The 7,802-nt window shown below is 32.0% G+C and overlaps 1 long non-coding RNA gene across 1 annotated transcript; it reads left to right on the plus strand.

The window, feature by feature from the left end:
• The first annotated feature begins 6,414 nt into the window (after positions 1-6,414).
• Positions 6,415-7,329, plus strand: LOC141910677 (uncharacterized). The gene is made up of 4 exons (XR_012619909.1): positions 6,415-6,575; positions 6,656-6,749; positions 6,945-7,180; positions 7,267-7,329. It is a non-coding gene; the product is annotated as an uncharacterized LOC141910677 (long non-coding RNA).
• The last annotated feature ends 473 nt before the right edge of the window (positions 7,330-7,802 follow it).

Consider the following 7,802-nt stretch of genomic DNA (forward strand, 5'->3'; position numbering starts at 1 on the left):
ATATCTTATAATGTTTGATGAAAAATTCTTCTGCTGTACATATTTTAGGGCCCCATATACATTAAGGCTGGCTTTACTTGTAAAGATATATATCAATTAAACTTTATCGTCAGTTAATAGATTTTTTTACAAATAATATATTGATACATATGTCATTTATATGTCATTTATAAACATTCAGGCACTTTGCAGTATATGTTATATGCTGCTTTACCCATTGCATTAATGAATTTCTGGGGGAAAGATGTATAAAATAGTGTCTAGGGCTCTATCAAGATCTGGTGTAATATATATGGGGAAAACTATGGACTGTGGGTCTTTTAGAAACTGTGATTAGGTCTCGGCACTTTGACAAATCTAGAATAAAACGAAGCTTCAATTGGTTCAAATCATTCCCGACAGCCATACTCTGTGCCTTGTTTTGCGCTATGATTATTGTTTCACTGACTATTATCATATATAGCTAGGAAAAATTGCTCATTAACCAATGGCTTAGATCCACAATTAAGATGAATTCAATATTTCTATGATCAAAAAAATCTGTACGGTATGTAACACAGGTCCATAATATAAATGTTGTAAAACTGAAAGTTTAAATATAACTGATATATGTATGAGCACATCTGAATCAGTCTCATCGACTGATCAGTATTTACATCTCCAACTGCCGGGCTTACGGCGACTGGTCATGCTATTCAATATTGCCAAAATTTACCAAACCTAACTGATTCAAATGATAACTAAAAGCCATACTGTGTGTCAAGTGACGCATAATAGATATTGTTTAACTGACAATTAGAATATAGCAATAATGAATTACTTATTAACGTATTACTAAGATATCTATGATTAAGGTGAATTCAATATGTTATGTTAAATTATTTTTAATTCAGGTCTATGGACATTTAAAATGTAGCTGATACACGTGTTTCTGAGCATATTTATTTATCTGTATCTAGTGAACCTATTGTGTCTTCATACAGCTGTATTAGTTCTGATACATATTGCCAAAATCATTTCACGCAGATTTACTTCCGATCGAAGGGAGATAAAACAAATCTGTGCACAAATACATTCCTGGATTTGGAAGGGGGAATATTTCAATTTCACTGTGTATGTCAGATTGAGAGCCTTATTCTGACAGGATATCCTAAACTTAGGTCTTATTCCTCTTGCTAAAAGCTCTCTTTTACTAACCCTTCTCCTTCAAACTATATTCCAGCATCATGTCTTGCACCGCACCAGGGAGGTCCGGTCATAACAAGGTCTTTCGGTCCTTATACACAGTGTACTACAAAAGGGAAATAAAGATTATATAGCAATTTGACTAAGGAAATTTCTAATTTACCACTAATGTGCTTTTATCTTAAGTTCTGATGAATTCAAACTGTGATGAATTCACCACAACTGAAATTCTACTCGTGTAGATTTTCAGGCTCCATGTTCAACTGACAAGTAGCTAGTGTGATTACTAATTAATGGATCACTTTAATATCTAGAAGATTAATTGAAATTAATTAAATATAATGAATATAAGTGAAAATTATTCAAAAGATAGAGCAGTGGATGAGACGACTATATCGACTGTATCGTGCAATGTTGTCTGCGTCTAACTGGGCCACATGTGTGAGGGATCTGTTGAATCAGTTAGGTTTTGGGGAATTCTGGGTTCGTCAAACTAGATATCAAATGCTCTGATGCAAAATTAGCAGTTTGAAATAGTGATCAATCCAAATTTGGCCCCGTGTAAGATATTGCCAGAGAAAATTTTAATCATAGCTAGGAAATCATAGGGGTTGATATGACGACTGTATAATTCAATATTGGTTGATTTCTAAAGAAAGCAGGGTGTGTTTTAACTCTGTCTCTTGTGCGAGGGATTTATTGAATCTTTAAGGCTTTGCAGAATTCTGTATTTGTCAAGGTGTGGGAATGATTCAAGGTTTCTTAAATCTGTAGAACCATGTTGACCAGGATCAGTGTGCTCAACACTGGCAGCACACTATTCAGTTAGTTTTAGTATCATGACTACAAGATCATTGTATATATTAGGAGCAATTTTTAGAATTTACTCTACTGAAATGGATTAGAATACCATTCACTGGATACAGATGTCACCATCTATGGGTAGAAATTATCTCTTACAGTTTATTAATTGACGATGAAGTTAATTTGATAATACAAATATGGTTTAGCCAACAATCGAAATGTATATAGAGCAATATTACCAGCAGGTTTACACTGTATGATGGGCCTGGGTTTCAATAAAAGCCTACTGGCATACTGGGTTGTTTAGCACTCGAGAAAGAGACACATCAAGAATTAACGAAAAATAGAAGAGAAAAACAGTACAAAAACGATTTGATAAGATTTATTATGCATTGCTAAATTTGTTGTAACTCAGGTATTCCTGAAGATGACTATAGATGCTTTAGTTGAATTGTTGTTAAACTGTAATAATCAACCATTGCTTAGATATTTAGAATATAGATGAATTACTATATGAGTTGGATTTCATAAATATCATTTAAGACTCTTATCAAAATCTACATAACGATCCACATTGCTGATCTTACATATGAATTGACATGATAATTATGATCAGTGATATTCGAAAGGATTTTCTGCTCAAAAGGTTCTGCTCTTTTCTTCAGCTTGCCGTTTCAGACTGATTGGAAGATAGTTTGAATGAACCGGAATCGAATTTCCCAATTATGTACTTCGATTTCAGACATACTCGAGAAAAACTACAATAAAATTTAAAAAATTAGACAAATTTAAACGGTGAAAACGACAAAAAAATTAAAGTTAGACAAAATTCTCCCACCTTGTAAACTTTCGGACTAGTTACATGAAAAAAAGACCAAATATTGTAAAATATAGTTATTTCCAAAATCTTGATGTTTTAAATTAGGCAGAAAAAAATAGATAAAATTATTCAACCTTGTAAACTTTCGGACTAGTTACATGAAAAAAAGACCAAATATTGTAGAATATAGTTATTTCTAAAATCTCGATGTTTTAAATTAGGCAGAAAAAAATAGATAAAATTATTCAACCTTGTAAACTTTCGGACTAGTTACATGAAAAAAAGACCAAATATTGTAAAATATAGTTATTTCCAAAATCTCAATGTATTAAATTAGGCAGAAAAAAAATCTAGATAAAATTATTCAACCTTGTAAACTTTCGGACTAGTTACATGAAAACAAGACCAAATATTGTAAAATATAGTTATTTCCAAAATCTCGATGTATTAAATTAGGCAGAAAAAAGTTAACCCCAATCAGTCACTCAATTTCAAGAAGATAGAAAAGAAAACAGTTCAAAAACGATTTGATTAGATTGATTATGCATTGCTAAATTTGTTGTAACTCTGGTATTCCTCAAGATGACTATAGATACTTTAATCGAATTGCTGTTAAACTATAATAATCAACCATTGCTTAGATATCTAGAATATAGATGAATAACAATATGAGTTGAATTTCATATAAATATCATTTGATAATTGACTATTATCAAAATCTATATACCGGTGCACATTGCTGATCTTGTATGTGAATTGACACGTTCATAATGATCAGTGATATTCGAAAGGATTTTCTGCTCACAAGATTCTTCTCTCTTTTTAGCTAAACTACTAATCAACTAGTTATAAAATGGACAAAATGATCTTCAAGCTTGTAATATAGATATCCACAATCTCGATGTAATAAGATGGGCAGGAAAAATAAACCTTGTAATATAGATATCCAAAATCTAGATGTATTAAAATAGGCAGAAAAAAAATTAACCTTGTAATATAGATATCCAAAATCTCGATGTAATAAAATAGACAGAAAATAAATTATCCTTGTAACATAGATATCCAAAATCTCGATGTAATAAAATAGGCAAGAAAAAGAATAAACCTTGTAATATAGATATCCAAAATCTAGATGTATTAAAATAGGCAGGAGAAAAATTAACCTTGTAATATAGATATCCAAAATCTCGATGTAATAAAATAGACAGAAAAAAAATTATCCTTGTAATATAGATATCCAAAATCTCGATGTAATAAAATAGGCAAGAAAAAGAATAAACCTTGTAATATAGATATCCAAAATCTAGATGTATTAAGATAGGCAGAAAAAAAGCTAACCTTGTAATATAGATATCCAAAATCTCGATGTAATGAAATAGGCAGAAAAAATAAACCTTGTAATATAGATATCCAAAATCTAGATGTATTAAAATAGGCAGAAAAAACAGTTAACCTTGTAATATAGATATCCAAAATCTCGATGTAATAAAATAGGCAGAAAAAAATAAACCTTGTAATATAGATATCCAAAATCTAGATGTATTAAAATAGGCAGAAAAAAAAGTTAACCTTGTAACATAGATATCCAAAATCTCGATGTAATGAAATAGGCAGAAAAAATAAACCTTGTAATATAGATATCCAAAATCTAGATGTATTAAAATAGGCAGAAAAAAAGCTAACCTCGTAATATAGATATCCAAAATCTCGATGTAATGAAATAGGCAGAAAAAATAAACCTTGTAATATAGATATCCAAAATCTAGATGTATTAAAATAGGCAGAAAAAAGCTAACCTTGTAATATAGATATCCAAAATCTCGATGTAATGAAATAGGCAGAAAAAATAAACCTTGTAATATAGATATCCAAAATCTAGATGTATTAAAATAGGCAGAAAAAACAGTTAACCTTGTAATATAGATATCCAAAATCTCGATGTAATAAAATAGGCAGAAAAAAATAAACCTTGTAATATAGATATCCAAAATCTAGATGTATTAAAATAGGCAGAAAAAAAAATTAACCTTGTAATATAGATATCCAAAATCTTGATGTATTAAAATAGGCAGTCAACTTAATTGACCCCAATCAGTCGCTTGCCCGTTCAGACTGGTTGGAAGATCTTTGAATGAACCAGAACCGAATTTCCCGATTACGTACTTCGATTTTGAAAAGAAAAATTATGTAAACTCGACCGCCGATCACACAACTATATATGTACTTCGATTTTCGATTTTGAAAAAAAACCGTCTGTTTCGTTCCCGGGGTGTGGCAAATTTGTAAGGGACACCAATTCAAATCAAACGAAATCTACCAATCAAAAATTGATAAAAACAGCCCGCTGAAGAATCAAACCAGAAGATCGTCACTGATACTGAACCCAACAATCTTGAAAGGTAAGTTGATTTTTATGGAAATTATTATGATTAATTCTAAATGAAATATTACAAGATAACAGGATATCTTCTTTTAATCATTGCAGCTTAATTTCAACTATAAGAAAAAACCGAGCTTGAGAACAACTACACGTCCAAAATCGACAAACTGGAAAAGCACACGGATGAGCCCACCTGCAATGTACACATAAACCAACCAACTAATAAGATAATCGCCAATAATGAACCCAGCAATCATAAAAGGTAACTTGATATAGGCCTACGTGGAATTATTACGATTAATTCTAGATAAAATATTTTGTCATTACAGGATATCTTCTTTTAATCTTTGCAGCGAATACGCCAAAAGACCACAGAAGAGATGCTGCAGATTCAGCCGCCACTGAGACAGAAAAAGATGATCTGATGACAGCCCTCAAAGACACCATAGCACTGAATTAAACTCACCGACCAACGACAAACAAGGTCGTAGCCGATACTGAACCCAGCAATCGTTGAAGGTAAGATGATTTTTATGGAAATTATTATGATTAATGTTATATGAAATATTGGGTGAATACAGGATATGTTCTTTGATTCATTTTAGTTAAATCACATCTATAAGAAAAAGCTCAGCCTGAGAACCAACTAGTCATCTAGATTCTACTGATTATAACCGCCTATACTCCGCAATCTTGAAAGGCAAGTTGATTTACATGGAAATTATTATGATTAATGTTATATGAAATATTGTGTAAATACAGGATATGTTCTTTGATTCATTTCAGCTAAATCAAATCTATAAGAAAGCATTCTTATAGGAGGCATTTAATTATCAAAATCTATGCCTCGGTCCACATTGCTGATATGATATATATTCGGCGTCTTATTCTACAGTCATTAGTCTTAAACAGTGAGGAACTAATGCTGCTACTACAATGAATTATTGGGGGCTAAAACTAATGTTTGAATCCACCGAGAACGACAAAGAAGAAGAGATGCTGCAGATTCAGCCACCACCGAGACGGAGAAAGATGATCTGACGACAGCCCTCAGAGACACCATAGCATTGAATTAAACTCACTGACCAATGACGAACAAGGTCGTAGCTGATACTGAACCCAGCAATCTTGAAAGGTAAGTTGATTTTTATGGAAATTATTATGATTAATTCTAAATGAAATATTTTGTCATTACAGGATATCTTCTTTTAATCATTGCAGCGAATACGCCAAAAGACGACAGAAAAGATGCTGCTGATTCAGCCGCCACTGCGACAGAAAAAGATGATCTGATGACAGCCCCAAAGACACCATAGCATTGAATTAAACTCATCGACCAACGACAAACAAGATCATAGCCGATACTGAACCCAGCAATCATAAAAGGTAAGTTGATTTACATGGAAATTATTATGATTATATGAAATATTGGGTGAATACAGGATATGTTCTTTTATTCATTTTAGCTAAATCACATCTATAAGAAAAAGCTCAGCCTGAGATCAACTAGTCATCTAGAATCTACTGATTAAAACCACCTAAACTCAGCGATCTTGAAAGGTAAGTTGATTTACATGGAAATTATTATGATTAATGTTATATGAAATATTGTGTAAATACAGGATATGTTCTTTGATTCATTTCAGCTAAATCAAATCTATAAGAAAGCATTCTTATAGGAGGCATTTAATTATCAAAATCTATGCCTCGGTTCACATTGCTGATCTGATATATATTCGTTGTCTTATTCTACAGTCATTAGTCTCAAACAGTGAGGAACTAATGCTGCTACTACAATGAATTATTGGGGGCTAAAACAATGTTCGAATACACCGAAAACGACAAAGAAGAGATGCTGCAGATTCAGCCACCACCGAGACAGAAAAAGATGATCTGACTGCAGCCCTCAAAAGTACCATAGCATTGAATTAAACTCATTGACCAATGAGGAACAAGGTCGTAGCCGATACTGAACCCAGTAATCGTTAAAGGTAAGTTGATTTACATGGAAATTATAATGATTAATTCTAAATGAAATATTGCGCAATAATAGGATATCTTCTTTTAATCATTGCAGCTAAATTTCAACTATAAGAAAAAACCCAGCTTCAGATAAACTTCCCGTCCAAAATCTACCGACTGGAACGCACAAATGAGGCCAACTAGAATCGAACTCATTAACCAACAACTTCGATGATCCATGTCGATAACAAACCAAGCAATCATAAAAAGTAATTAGACATAAATGGAATTATTTCGATTAATTCTAAATGAAATATTAAGTCATTACAGGATATCTTCTTTTAATAATTGCAGCTGAATTTCAACTATCAGAAAAAAACGCAGCTTGAGATCAACTACTCGTCCAAAATCGACCAACTGGAACAGCACACATATGAGGCCAACTAGAATGGAAATTACCAACCAATGAACTAATAAGACAATTGCCGATAACGAACCCAGCAATCATAAAAGGTAACTTGATAGCCATGGAATTATTATGATTAATTCTAAATGAATTCTAAGTCAGCAACTAACTTATAACATCATCACCGTTAATGAACCTAGTAATCATAAGAGGTAACTTGATATATATAGAATTATTTCGATTGA

This window comes from Tubulanus polymorphus, chromosome 9 (genome assembly GCF_964204645.1).
Source record: "Tubulanus polymorphus chromosome 9, tnTubPoly1.2, whole genome shotgun sequence".
Classification (NCBI taxonomy): domain Eukaryota; kingdom Metazoa; phylum Nemertea; class Palaeonemertea; order Tubulaniformes; family Tubulanidae; genus Tubulanus; species Tubulanus polymorphus.